This window comes from Poecilia latipinna, unplaced genomic scaffold, assembly GCF_001443285.1.
Source record: "Poecilia latipinna isolate Pla-1442-1.1 unplaced genomic scaffold, P_latipinna-1.0 Scaffold210, whole genome shotgun sequence".
Classification (NCBI taxonomy): Eukaryota; Metazoa; Chordata; class Actinopteri; order Cyprinodontiformes; family Poeciliidae; genus Poecilia; species Poecilia latipinna.
In genome coordinates this window covers 111841-124265 of record NW_015112826.1, presented here as the reverse complement: position 1 = coordinate 124265, position 12425 = coordinate 111841, and the positions used below count along the sequence as shown (strand labels likewise).

The 12425-nt window shown below is 39.0% G+C and overlaps 1 long non-coding RNA gene across 7 annotated transcripts in view; it reads right to left on the bottom strand.

The window, feature by feature from the left end:
- The window catches only part of LOC106946873 (uncharacterized), a 95170-nt gene that overhangs the window by 28834 nt on the left and 53911 nt on the right, over nt 1–12425 (bottom strand). For 4 of the 7 annotated variants that reach the window (XR_001424846.1, XR_001424843.1, XR_001424845.1 and 1 more), the window contains exon 4: nt 2082–2157. This is a non-coding gene — a long non-coding RNA (uncharacterized LOC106946873). Of the gene's footprint in view, nt 1–2081; nt 2158–11037; nt 11354–11658; nt 11738–11838; nt 11902–12425 lie in introns of those variants that run through there. The other 3 variants (XR_001424847.1, XR_001424850.1, XR_001424848.1) reach the window with 3 other exon arrangements.

Here is a 12425-nt window from a genome sequence, read left to right as displayed (position 1 = left end):
AATTTCAGCAGGACTTTGGAGGGGCTCGCACTGGTTAATAATTCAGCTCATGAGCTTGAGGCTTGCATCGAGGTGAACGATGCAGCGGTCTTGTTAAACATTCATGTTTCAGCTTGCCCGACTCCTGGAAGGCATTTGACCGCTACAGCGATATTTCAAAAGGTAAAGGCGTCTCATAGATATTAATATCAATTTGATGTCTGTGGTGTCAAATCAGCCCCTCCTCAACAACAGCACTGAGCCACTAATCTTGTTTTTTTTTCTCTCTGACTTGCTGGTATGTGGTTGCTGCATCCAGAACATTAAAATTCACATGTTTATGTTCTGTGTTGCCAGGACAGCACAAAGTTCATGTTTGCTGTCTGTCCAGCTCAATGAAAAAATGTCCTTCACATGAACATATCATGTAACGATTCCTCGATTGTTAAAATTCCTCGAGGAAAATTATCTGCCCCGAAGCTTCGTTAAATTATGTTTTATTATTTAGCGGGTCAGCTTTTATTTTGCACAACGCTCTCATTTCCGCCTATGAGTTGTTGCTAAGTGCTAGCAGCATAATATCCAATTTTCCAGTTCGGTCTGGGAGGATTTTATTGATTAGTAATAATGTCTGGGTTTTTATTGTGTTTGGGGGACCGGTAAGCATCCTTAAATTGACTGGTGTGATGCCTGGAGTACGGCAGCTTTTCTCCTCCTGGAGCTGCTGTCTGGCGGCGGTGAAGAGCGCGGCAGGTGCATTTATACAGGTGAGCGGTTAGATTGAACCTGTAAGTTGATGCTTAACATAAGTGTAGTTTTACAGATGAACCAGAAAATAAATTTCACATCATCCCGGTCTCAACCAGTGGGTGGCGCAGCGCATCGTGGCGTTGCATGGCTGGTTGATGTTTCTGTGTGTGATGAGCGAAGGTGTCAAAACCCGTTGCTAACATGAACACAAACGCTGTAAATGTCTGGGCAAGGTTAGAGTTAATCTATTAAACTGACTTACAACAAATACAAACTACAAACTGGATATTTTTTATAAGCGTATTTGTGAGCATGCCTCTATTATTAAATTTAATATAATTTCAGATTTTTGTATACATTTTCTTCAGGTTAGCTTATAAACTGAGCTATTAGTGTTACAGGTTAACTTACTTGTTTACTTTTGTGGCACCAAACCCACAACAAACCTCACAATAGTAAAAAAATATAATAATATTTTGACTGTTTCTTCTGAAAAATTATCATTATCAATACCTATAATGGATACGACTGGAGGAGACTAAAGATTTTTTTCTCTCTCTGAGACTTTTAAAGATATTGTGGAGCATTGTTGAACTGTGTCTCCTTTACTGCAGCCCAGAGCGAGCTCATCAATCATGCTCACAACACAACAACACAAATTAGTTCTTTTTGGGTGGCAGTGATTTATTAGGAAGGCAGCTGGATATGTAAGACTAAATTGTTTTTCTTCTCTTTCATAATTCATTTGATTCTCCAAACAACAATTTTTCTGGCAGGTCTTTGTTGTCCTCAGAGTTTGAATCTTTTCAAAGCTGTAGCTGGTGAAATTGTTTCTTTTTCTGTTTTTATTTTTTTTTCTTTCTTAAAACCATCACTAAAGCCTGAGTTATTAGTAACTGGAAGAAGCTGAAGGAAAGCTGAGACAGAAACAAATACATTCTTGGTTGCCATCTTGGAATATGTCGATTTCTGAACTACTGTCAAGTAACATAAATATAATCCCTGATAACGAGACAAAGAAACTTTGTCTTTCCTTCTTGTGTGTTACAATTTATAAAGGAGCAGGACTTGGCAATTAAATTATATTATTATAATCAACTGATACATACTTCCTCAATACATTTTTTTAAAATAACTTACAAGAAAACATGGCTCTGTTTGATAAAACTACAAAACTATTTCTTCACAAGTGAATCAGGCAGATGCTTTGACGCTGTGCGAATATCCAAACACACCCAGAGTCCCAGTTTCTGGGTTTTATTTAATTATGACCTTCCAGAAACTAGGCTGACCATATGAATACATAACTTCCAACATATTCAGACTTCATTCCCAAGCCAACTCCTACTGACCTTACAGCTTGAAGTCCATCTTGTTCGCAGCTCCCACAGATGGCAATTTGGCCACGATCACATGGTAAGGTTACATCTGAAATGTGATTATATGCAGATTGTTTAGGGTGGAAAAACAAAATGAAGGGACATATTTTAAATATTAGGAAAAATAGCCAGAAATGATGTGTATTTCAGGTAAAACCTTCGAAAATACAAAACCGAGGAAACCAACAAACAGCTGCATTTCTGCAGCTGCATATTCAGTCAGTGGACTGGATCACTGTAAATAATTTTCCGATAAGAAATTAAGTGACTCAAAAGGTTGAGGGAATGGTATTAAATTCCTGTGACTGCAGGAATTGCTGAGCTCCTTTGACTGTAAGCACATTTTATTGCATCTTAAATAAGCTTTTCTGTTTTTTCCTATAGCTTCAGATACTTCAATTTCATGCTTGGAAACAGCACTGTATGCTACAGTTCGAGTATTGTTCAAAAAAAAAAAAAGAGGCCGCGGTGTAAAGGTCTACCTGCTTTAATGAATTACTGAGTTGTTTTTATTTTTAAATAAATAAATAAAAAAGGATAAAAGCCTTGGTGCTGCGACAAGTTGAGGCAGCCAGAAAGCATTAACAGATGGGCCAGCGCTGTGGCTTTTTATCAAATATGCTGACAATAGAAAATAATATAGAATATTCCAGCCTAATTCACCTAATGCAGTTGTGAGCTGGAGTCCAGCAGAAAAAAAATAGTTCAGACTCTTTTCTTTTTATAGCTTCTTGTCTGTTGCCATTACCCATTCCAGATCCAGCATGAATTGTTTTGAATGGATCTTAATCTACTGAAATTGTCATAAGGTGGGGTTGAAGTGGTGAGGAGATGACGCAGAGAACCCAGGCTATGGTGAAGATGAATTTAATGATCAATGTAGTTCACATAGTCCAAATCAGGCAGCACGGCAGGAACAACTAGCACGCAGCTAAGCACCGGTAGCAACTGACAATGAAGACTAAATCAACTGGAACTGACGTCGACACAGGACTTAACCAGTACAACTGGGAAGACGGACAGACAGACGCAGACTGCAAACGTTTGACAATTGACAAGGACCCGACGAGGAACACAGACAACAGGTGGGTATAAATACACACGGGGTAATTAAGGGAATGAGACACACCTGGGGAGCAATCAACGGGGAGGACAGGACAGAGACTCACAGGGAAACAGGAACACATTGAAAAACTCAAAAACACACAGAAAACCACGGATCATGACAGAAATAATCACCGTTCTGTACAATAGCCTATAGTTGGACATTTACTGAATTAATTTTCTGTCTAAAAGGGGCAGTAGATGTGGTGGACGTCCACTAATATGACTGGAAAATGAATAGTCGAAGGAGGTCCGATATGCAGTAAGTGCCTCACATCTGCAGGGATTTGGTACCACAACAATCTGCTGAAAACACTCATAGCTGCTTATTTAATAGTTTTAATAGTTATCTCTGCTCTCAGGGGTTCAACCAATCAGCACCATGTCAACATGAATGGCACTCCTGGATTGCCTGCTTTGCAAAATCAGTCAGGTAGCATTGTGTCTCGGTGCTTCATCTTCTCAAGCCGCATTTTGTTTCAAATACGTCAGATATGAAAAAATCTCAGAGCAATGAACAGGCAGGGGGCCACTGTACAGTGATTCATGTCCAAATGCCAAAAGGCATAACTTCCTAGCAGCAATCAATAAAAGTATTAAATTTATCTCCGTCTAGCTAAAGAGGGAGAGACGATGAGTGAGAGCCCAAACGCCAAAACGGAAAGTCAAATGTACGTTTAAATTGTGTGTTTGTAAGTTGCAGCTTTATGTCTCAAAGATTGAGATTTATCTAATCATAAAAACATCTAAAAATTAATCTGGTTGTATCGCACATTTCAGCAACAAGATAGTTCAAAGGGCTTGATATTACATTACAATAAAAATTATATTTTGTCAAATGCCCTCATCAAAATCATCAAGAATAATCATAATTAAACACACATTGAAAAGGTCAATCGATGTTCCAGCTGTTTTTCCATCAGGCAATTCAAAGTAAGCTTTTGTTTTAGCCTTGATTTAAAGGAGCTCAGTGTTTTGCCTGTTTTGCAATTTTCTATAAGTTTGTTCCAGATTAGAGCTTTATAAAAACTCAGTGTTGCTTCTTCATGGGAGACCTGGAAGGTCGTAAATGTATTTTGGTATTCAGGTGCTAGAAGGCTGACTTTGTAATTGTCTTTCTGTGTTTTTGAATGTTCAGGTCTGAGATGATCATTAGTTTCTGGCTGCAGTAACTGAGGTGAACGTGGTGACTCAAAGTAAGTCCATTTCAGTTCAACTTTACTGATCCTGGAATCAGAGTGTATTTTTGATTAATAAACGGCCATTGCTGTTCGTCGACTGAATTCCTCTTTTGGTTTCTGACTGACAATAAGCTTTTTTTTTTTTTTTTATAACACTGTTTTACAATTTTACAAAAATATTTTGCACAAAGCAAATACCCCCATGCAAACTTCTAGCTATTACTTTTGAAAATGAAGTTTGATGTTTGGTTGAGTTGGTTCTTTGCACATCTGCCAAATAAAACGTGGCAGGAATTAACTGAAATTTCCTTTTGGATCAAGGTAATTTTAGAAGAGAAAAAATGCAGCAGAGGTAGCAAATCAAACACATACTAGTTATAAATAATTCTTATCTGTTAGAACATCATTAAAGATGTCTTTTTTTTCCACACATTCAATAATAATTACATATTTGTTCTGTAAAAGACAGAACCTTACATATCTGAAGATGCAGACTCAAACTGCAGAAGCCTAAAGCTGGATTTTACCCACCAAACCAAAACCATTTGTTTGACCCTGTGATCTGAAGTGCAGATAAAGCAGCTTTATGAAAAAAGGAGCTTCAATTTAAAGAAAAAGCTGTCAAATTTAGAAATGCAGACGTAGGAGGCTTCACGCAGAGGCCAGGAGGAACAAGGGCATTAGAGGTGATATCTATCACGAAGATGACGCCTCAGGATTGTCTTTAAGCTTTCTTGGGGTTGCACACATAAATTAGCCTGAGCCCAACTCGAATCAGTCAATTATAGTTGCTGCTGTGATTAGTGTGTGGACACAACCATTTTGTAGGAGTGGGATTATACCTGTCAGCTGAAAGAGGACCCCGACCTTCACCTTTACAAGGTGAAAATCTTCCCTTTAGCGCAACGTGGAAATGAAACACTGAGCCTCCCTTAAGGGCAAAGCATTAAAACAGCTTTCAGTGGCTTCTAATATTTTCCTAGCTTGAATAAAAAATATCCAGCTTTCAAGAGAGATTACCTCATTTTCTCCAGTTATTACAGTCACGTTTATAGAGTGCGGCTCAATAAATTAAAATATCATCAAAAGTTTATTCAGTTCAATAGGCAACTTGTGGTTTAGTGCCTTGCCTAATGAACACAGCTGAATTCAAACTAATAAATGTCTTCCTGCAGTTTATAGGTTCTTCACAGAGTGATATTATGACAATTTCTTTTTGTTAATTTTGATGATCAGCTAATGAATTGGTTTCCTTCATAACTAGAGTATCATTAAACATTAATAAAAAATATTTTAACACAGAAATATTAACTTCCTGTACAGCATTATGCAGGTAATCCAGGGTTGAGCCTCAATTTCTGGCTTACCGTTAGGGCTGGACAATAAATCAATGATATATATTGTGACAAACACGATCAATATCTGATAGAATATTCAATATGTGGGATATTCACTGAACTGATGCAGAACCGCACAGCATTCTGGGAGATGTAGGCAGAACAAAAGCTGTAGTTACTCAACCTAGCTGAGCAAGGTTAGTGGAATCAACTCACTCACTCACTCTTTGGTTACCTAGCAACTCACTTGCTCTTTGGTTACCTAGCAACTCACTCTCTCTTTGGTTACCTAGCAACTCACTCGCTCTTTGGTTACCTACCAACTCACTCGCTCTTTGGTTACCTAGCAACTCACTCGCTCTTTGGTTACCTAGCAACAACCTTCTGAGTAACTGCCACAGCAGCAGTTTATGGTTCAGTCACTTTGCCTCATAACTCCTTAAAAATAAAAAACAATGACGTTGAGTGAAGACTGTGGATGAAACAGGAAAGGTCACAACACCAGTTTGGTGGCAGATTTAAAACAAAAACTAATCAATAATTATGGATAGACTGATAGGAAATGCTTATCGTTTTTCGGCTTTCTTGTGGATGACCGTCTTCCCCACCGTTCTGGAGGCAAAATGTTGGCCATTGCATTTCTGTTTTAAAAGAAAACAACTTTTTCATTTGCCTCATGTGATATGATACTTTCTTATAAACGAAGTTGTTTCCGAGAAACAACCAAGTTGCTTTAATTATTGTTGAGGCAATAATTATAGACACTCACAGAAATAAAGCCTTAAATTATATTACTGTAGGTGTAATGAATCTATAACATAATGGTTTTCACTTTCCAAACTAAATTACTGGACATAATGAAGAGGTGAACTAATGTATCTGCGTACAGTTGTGTTAAAGCTGCTCACAGGGAACTGAAACCGGGCCTGGGCCATCAACCATGAATGTATGTTTCACTGTAGAACATGGCAGGTTTTCATAGGACTTGGGAAACGCAGAGTGTACACCATGCACACTCTGTTCATGGTGTAATTTCTGCCATTTGGTGAATGTGGGCAGTGTAACTTTCACGCCCTCCTTCATTTTGTGCTCTGTTTTTGGAGAGATATACAGTGGAGGTTACTCGCATGCTTTAGAATAATGATTTTTGATTTAAAATATTAAAATTCGTAAAGGTTCTCTCTGTTTTCTCAGCTTAGTCTTTACATTCACGTGGCTTCGTTCCTCACTCCAGCGTCATCTCTCTTCTTCTTCCTTCCTCTTCTGGAGTCATCTAAGGCTGCTCATGTCTCTAAATCCACTGTTTTTGTTCTTTGACCACCTTCGATAATCACCTTCACCCTCAAACTGATGCAAGCTAACGTAACTCCTGAGGGAATTACCATGTGGCTCTTTAAGCTCTTTACCTTACGAATTGCATTGTCTGCCCAAACGTGGATGCTGTGTTTCTCACACACAAACGAGAAGTTTATATAATTAACTTTCAAAGACTTTGTTGAGCAAACTACCCATTACAGAGGAAAAGGGGAGCTAAGTTGTAACTGCAGGGAATTAATGTAATGACACAAAAATACCGGAGCCGAGAGGTGGCCCCGGAAAAGCCGCTTCTTATTTCAAACAGTAATGAAACTGAATTATAAAGCTCTGCTAATCTCTTCCACAAAAGACTGGAAGCTAAAGCTACAGGTGTGTCTGAGCCCTCGAACCACCATGCAAGTTCTACACTGTGATTTATTTTTCCAGTCATGTACTCGCACAAAGAATCCTACCTATTTGCTGCAAATACAGGCTTCCATCGAAGCGTCCCAATGCGTGGCTGCTGTAAAAATAGCAAAGAATGAAGAGCAACTTTCCTCAGATGTGATACTTTTACTTTTCTCCAGCTCACCTACAACAATAGGTTGAGTTAAAACCACTTGTTGTTCCCACAGAGGTTGGTACAAGTTGTTTATCTGAATGCCAGGCAACGCCTGCTAAGATTCCCATAAATGGAAATGAAAAGTAGCTTCATTTAAGCTCATTTTGACAATGTAGACGTCCAAAAGTTTTCAAATAATCCTTAATTATTTGTAATGTTACTACTGATTTCTAACGTGTCAAACCTTGAATGTATATTTGTTCCCCTCCTCTGCAACTCCCCCACTCAGCTCCTTTAGACTAGCCAGCAGCAATTAGCAAACTTCAGGTGGAACTGGGAATCTGCTGAGATCATCATGTGAACCACTTCTCAGTGAAATGTTGGTGAAAAAAGAAAAACGAAAATGTTGTTAAATACTTGACAGAGGATGGATGTAGTGAGGATGTCCTGGAGTTTCTTAAAGAGACAGAGGCCCAATTTCAAGGTGTTAAATTAAAAAGTTAAGTCATGTTTGAGACATACAGTATTTTTATAACAACCGATTGTATTATAAATCCTGCATGTGCCTGGCATATCCATAACACTGCCCCTTTAGTATATGACAATAACATTGCATAGCTTCCCTTGTATCTGTAGTCTGATTCTGATTGGTCAATTAGTCCCTCATGATTACTCCTCCCCTGAGGCACCGCTTTGCAGCTGGAGCCGCAGACCGAACCGAAGCTGCTGTCACACTGCTTTGTGTCCTGGTGTGCATGTTGGTGCTTTGAAGAAAGATGCGTTATACCGGCCTAAACCTGAGGAAATTAAATACATTTTGTGGAGTAGCAAGTCCTGCCACAACTTTTGATTGTACTTAGGGATCTACAACTGGTATTTTCATTTTCCCCTGATGCTACTGTCCCCACTGCTTTTCTTTCTATATTTCAGGATCAACAGACTTCTTGAAAATTAGGTTCAGGGAGGTTTACCAAGAAGAAATAATCTGAAATGTGCCATACATAATAAAATTTTAATGAATGTCTTTGAAAATTTAGTTCCCAACATCAGAACAGGCAGAAATGTTTCACAGTCCTGCATAAGATTAAGTGCCTAATGTTTACACTGAATCACGGCAGCAGTATTTGAATGCTACACAATTAGTATAAATGCTCTGACTTGTTAAGTGATTTAACATCCAAAGGTTCAGCGCCTGTAGAGTCCAGCACTTCCTAACTGGAAACATACTGGTTCCATGAAAGGGCTCCTGTTCTGTTCTGGAAACTCTCCTAGCCAAAGCAGGCGGATCAAAGCTCGTTTCATCCCACTTTTTACTTCCTAATCTTACATGAAGGTAGGCTTCAGAAGTCTGAATTAGACTGCAAAATCTCTTTCTTTACGATTCTGAAATATTGCAGAAACCTTATTAAGTTTTTGCTTTTGATCAAATAATATTTTGAGCTTTTAATTCCAAGTCAAAGAAAATTCCCGTTTTCCCTGTCAGTAGTAGTTTGTAGGTTAACTGGCGTTTGGCTTTGCGATACATTCTTCTTCTTTGTAAGTCAGTCATTGGGGAATAGATGTGTGTGTGTGTGTTCATTATTAAACATAATTCATGATTCTTTTTATTAGTTCTTAATAATTCTGACTGTAAGTTGATCCTGAAACTGCACCAATCAAAACAAATGTTTATTTTTCAGCATGTTTATGGAGCATAAACATGCTGAAGAGGCTGCAGCTCAGCAAGTGAAGCAGAGATTTAGAAAACTGATTTTATATTGACTTGTTTATTTTTGTAAAGTGCCTGGCGACAGTGCGTTTCATAAATTACTGCAAAAGAAACTGAACTGAAAATGAATTATTTACTTAAATGGAAATAAAAATAATGTCAATTGGGTCTTTATGACAGCGTGTTAGTCGCAATATATTTCATTTTCTTAAGTTTTCTACAACACCGTTTTACAGCTCAAAACTTTTTTCATCCCAGAAATATTTATATGCTAGTAGTTAAGTTTAGGAGACAATTTCCACAAAGGAGCAGGTTGGTCTGGTTAACTTTCTCATTTGATTAATTTAGTATTTAATCTGTTTGTATTTGATGTTACAATTTTAAAGATGTAAAATATTTAAGTGGGAGAAAAAAAATCAAAACCAGCAGGAATCAAGAAGGTGCAAGTTGTATCTTTTAGCATTGTATATATAAATATGTAATATATTCCAGTTAATTAAATATATCAGCTCGTATAAAGACATTTAATATTTAAATCAATGTGTGTGTCCACTTTAAATACTTTAAAAGGGAAATATGCCGGTTATGAGTAAAATCTTTTCTGCTCAGCAGAACTGGACTCTGATTACTTCGGCTAGCAACAAGTGATTGAACTGTTCACTCAAGCTGCTTCTCTCCACACAGCGATGAACCGTGACATTTGAAAAGCAGCCTTTTGTACGCAACATATATTTTAACCCGTATATGAATCTACGTGGGGAGTGAGCCACACACTGCGTGATTCTCTAAATTTGGTTCAAGGCAACAGCCGTCAAGGGGGAAAGATCACAACTGTCAGAGGCTGTGAGGAAGAAGTGGAAAGGGGGAGAGGAGCGCACACCAACCTGCAGATGCTGCTCACATTATTCAGTATGGAGGAGCCCCTCAGCATGTTTATACTCATTCAGTGAGACAGCTGTGGGCATCTCCAGCCTGCCTATGCATGTGTTTCTCCGAGGCTCTGGGAGCCAGCCCCATTCATCATCCTCCAACAGCCCTGCTCTAATTGGGCCGCATCCCCACCTGCTGTCACTCACCGCCTCCTCCACATTGCGCCGGAAGAGATACAGATGTACCTGGTCCGACACAGCCCTGTCGCAGCACACCTGTCCCTGCATTTGAATCTCATATGTGGGCAGCTGAACCCGGCAGCTTCGCCGCGCACACTCGAGGTGCGGCTCTTTGCTTCTCGCCCGCTACACACCTGCCGTCGCCTTTCTCCCTCAGCGGTGCGGGAGCCCGGTAATGATGTGGCCCATCATTTAAAGCGGAGACAGGGTAACAACCCTTCAGGGCTGGAGCTAACATCAGGGGTAACTCTGACCTACAGTTTCGCAAGGACTTTAAATATTTCTCCTTCATTGGGTGGAATGTATTTTAAAGTTTGGCAAGAACAAGTTTCATAATAGCTCCTGTCTTGTTTGAGTGGAGCCTGCCTTTTCAGATAAAAAATGCAGATACCCTCTTGCTACCAAGAACAGCCAGAGGACATCTAATGAGCCTTTGAGATTTCCTTGCTAAACCTGCCATAAAATGTCCCACTGCATGGAGACCTGGCTTCAATTTGTTTAAAAAGAAATTTCCCAGTTTCAGATTCAGCCATAATAGACAAGACCGCGACGAAAAGCCTCGTTTGCTCAATTTGATTTTATTAATAAATAAATAAAGGATTACCACTTGTTTGCAACGGTAGATTGGTCTGAGATTTGAAACGGCTTGAATTTGTCTACTTGGGCTAACCAAGAGAGAGATTTGCATTTGTTCAGGGTGTTTCTTTCTTTATTCTGCGTTCTTTGCACTTAAACCCCCTGTCAAACATTTCAGACTTCTTTGTCCTTCCCCATTAGTTGCTGACAGAAGCAAAGAGGTTTAGTTTTATGTAAGAGCAACACAGATTGTCAGCGACGCTGGCGACACCAATTGCTTGGCCATCCTCATGCATCATTTAAAGATATATGTCCCATGCCACGTCTATCCATGTGTCCTTTGGTTTTTACGCTCGCTGGTGTCCAACTGTTCTGAAACATAAAATTACAACACTTTTCACACCAAACGCTGGTGTTACAAAGAATGTTAAAGCTGCACATTCAAAGAGCAGTATTAGAGCAAATAAATGGAAAAGAGAAAAAAGTGATAAGTCTTAATATCCTAATTATGGATGCCATGAATCTTCAGAGTATCAAGCTTCACACAGTCATTTAGTTTTCTGCTCTTATTTTCAGTCTGTTTGACCACTTTTTTTTATCTCTTTTAAGATTATTGCAGTTATTTGAATGAATCTGTTCGTTATACTTTCATTTATAAATCAAATCATTTTACTCCTCCCAGTCACACACCGTCTGTCTCTCTGCAGCAGTCGGTATGTGAGAGGACTAGTTCACCGCGGATGGGTTGCTGATCCACTGCGAAGTAAAAAAAGACACGAATTTAATTTAAAATCTACCCAAGAATTAATTACTCTGGCATTAAAGCTAAAATTAGGAGCCATGTTAGCTGGTCTCACTCGGGCCTAATGAGGACTCTTCCAGCTACTCACTGATGAGTCAATGTCAACTGGGCTCTGCAGCTACAAGGAAAAGACAGAATGAAAATAATCATGGATAAAAATCTGATTTTGGAAACATCAGGTCCTTGAGGCCCCCTTTAAAAACTTCAGGATGTAGAAATGACTATCAGCTCTGCAGCAACTTAAGCAAAGCTAAAGGTTCCAGTGGTGGAAGTATTCAGAGTATTGCACTGAGAGCAGATTATAACCATCCCATGAAAGGGCATCACTTGCTAAAGAAGTTCTCTGACTAGAGGAATCTCAGGAAAAGACTGAACCAAAGGGGAGGAGGTTGAAAGAATTAAATTATCTTGAAAAGAGTCATAGGGGACAAATTAACCTTCTGTTGAGAGCCACATGGAAACTTCTCCCCTCTTCCTAAAATTTAATTAAATGTTTTAAAAAAGTGCCCACTCTCTTCGACTTCATAATTTCTACAATATTGGGGGCTAATTCAGGCTATATTGGTGCCCTACCTCATAAACCACCCAGTTCTTTATGTGCCATAGGATACCTTTATGAAGGTCATGGAGCAAATGCCCAGC